This window comes from Nannospalax galili, unplaced genomic scaffold (genome assembly GCF_000622305.1).
Source record: "Nannospalax galili isolate Female #2095 unplaced genomic scaffold, S.galili_v1.0 scaffold243, whole genome shotgun sequence".
Lineage (NCBI taxonomy): Eukaryota > Metazoa > Chordata > Mammalia > Rodentia > Spalacidae > Nannospalax > Nannospalax galili.
This window is the reverse complement of record NW_008353490.1, coordinates 4,409,672-4,412,412: the sequence shown is the minus strand read 5'-3', so window position 1 is coordinate 4,412,412 and position 2,741 is coordinate 4,409,672.

Below are 2,741 nucleotides of genomic sequence, written 5' to 3'. Positions count from 1 at the left end.
GGCACATGCATCTCTAATCTGTATGTATCTATTACTAGTCATAATCGGTTGCACTTGGATCCTTGGCGCCTGTCTATGTCTATAAAATCATTGGGTAGATTTCAATGGTAATGTTTATCACCTCTACTAATTAACATGATGTAACCTTTTATGCTTCCTCCTCAAATATAATACATTATTTTAAATTTATTGATTTTTTTTCTGTGTATGTATGTCACACAGAACATCCCAAACCAACTTATTCAACTATACACCCACTTCCCAGATGGCATCCTCCCATAGCCTCCTTCCCCCTACTAGAGCCCTTATGCTCTGTTATTCCTGCTACTGTCCGCTGTGTGGTCAGTACCCCCAGCTGTTCCCCACTACTTGTCCATCTGGTGAATCTAGTCAGCCCATCTAGAGGTCTTTGTTTTAGGAGGGTCAGCTGTTCTTCATCTACCAGCAATCAGTTGTCAATATTTCTTTAGATAAGATTGGGGTCTGCTGTTCATTTTCCCAGCTCTATCTGGGAGTCCCTTGGGCCACCTTGGCCAACAACTCAAAAGAAGGTATCTCCTATCTGGCATTGTTTCTTGTTATGTAGACTTTAGTTATGCATATGGACTCTTAAGAAATTATATTGGCCCCTTTAATCTATGGTTATACTTTCCTTTTGGGTGTTTAAGGCCATACAGTTGGCCCAGATAAAGCAATTTATTTTTACTCTTAAAGTCATTTGAGGATCTGTTCCTCAGGGACCGCATGGTCTTGGGAGGAACCCCTGGTTCCTTTCTTTTACCAGTTCTGCCTATGTGAAGATATGTCAAAGGTCCTGCCTGACCATGGCTGGCTTCGCTTGGAAGCATGGAGGAAATGTTTCCTCTGTGTTGAGCCTCCTCTTTGTATACTGTACACTGGTTCATGTCCTTCTCATGGGGTCTCCTCGGCCTCCTTGATCAAGAAGACAGGTAACCCACCACAATCACAGGACATTTTGGGAGATGCTCATAGTCCCCTGGAACTCGTCAACCTAGGAGGGCAAGGAGCAAAAACTGTCCTTTATGTCCCTCTCACCAAATTAGTATAGGCCTTAAAGTATGTCTGTTAAACATCCAAGAAGGTTAGTTCCACCAGTCTGGTACTTTTAATTACTGTGTGGCATGTAGGAAAATCTTGGGCAAAGACCAATTCTCAGATAAACCTTACCAAGACATATATTTCTTGATCTGGTATGTATAATTTGTCAGTAGTTGTTGGACTAATATGGTTCCCTCTGGTTTTTAAAACTAGCCAGGTATTATTTATCTCTTGCATGGTCTAACCCCTTCATCATGGTTTCCACAATTAAGGTGCCCCCATTTTCCCCCTTTCTCCCTTCTCCTATGGTCCTACCTCTCTTGAGCTCCTTCTTTCCCTTTATCCCCTAGGTTTCTTGTATACCCTTCCCTTCCCCCTCCCTTTAACCCAATTTTTAGCCATATCTCCCTTATTAAGGGCTGTTTCCTACTGTTCTTCTCTTTCAGATTCTTTCTTCACCTCACTGGTTCCTTTCCATTATCCTGATTCCTATAGTTATGTCTGGATACATACTTACCAGGATTTGGTTCTAGGATTCACATATGTTGGAGAACATACGTCGATTTTTTTTTTCTGAGTCAGTGTAGTTCACTTAGTATAACAGTTTCTAGTTCCATCCATTTACCTGCAAATTTCATGATTTCATCTTTCTTTACTGCTGAGTAAAACTCCTCATATAAATGAACCCCATTTTCATTATCCACTCATAAATTGAGGGACACTTAGGTTGTTTCCATCTCTTAGCTACTGTGAAAAGAGCAGCAACAAACATGGATGTACAAGTGTCTCTGCAATAGCATGAGTTCTTTGGGTATATGCCAAGGAGTGGTGTAACTGGGTCAAATGGTAGGTTCATTTGTAGTTTTTTAAGTGTTCTCCACACTACTTTCCATAGGGGTTGAACAAGTTTGCAGCCCCACCAGAAATGAATGAATGTTCCCCTTTCCCCACATTTGTTCTCTTGATCTTAGACTGGGGTAAGATGAAATCTTAAAGTGGTTTTAATTTGCATTTCCCTAATTATTAGTGATGCTGAACATCTTTTAAAATGCTTCATAGCCACCTTTCTTCTTTTGAGAACTCTCTGTTCAGCTCCTTAGCCCATCTTTTACTTGAGTTACTTCTTGTCTTGATTCTCTGTTTTTTGAGTTCGTTACATATTCTGGATATTAAACCTCTGTCAGACATGTCACTGGTGAAGAATTTCTCCCATTCTGTGGGTTTCTCTTCACTTCCCTGGTTGCTTCATTTGATATACAGAAGCTTTTTAGTCTAATGAGGTCCCTTTAGACTTCACCTTGACCTTGTTTCCTGAGCAATTGATGTCCGGTTTAGAAAATCCTTTCCTACACCTATATTTTGTAGGTTTTTGCCAATGTTTTGGTCTAACAGTTTCAAAGTTTCAGGCTTTACATGGAGGTCTTTGATCCATTTGGAATTGACTTTTGTGCAAGGTGAATGATAAGGGTTTAGTTTCATTCTTCTACAGGTGGAGATCCAGTTTTGCCAGTACCATTTGCTGAACATGCTGTCTTTCCTCCAGGGAATGTTCTTGGCCCCTTTGTCTAATATCAGGTGGCTGAAATTGCATTTACTCATATTTGGTCTTCTGTTTTGTTCCATTGATCTATGGGTCTATTTTTTGTGCCAGTACCATGTTGTTTTTGTGACTATACCACTGT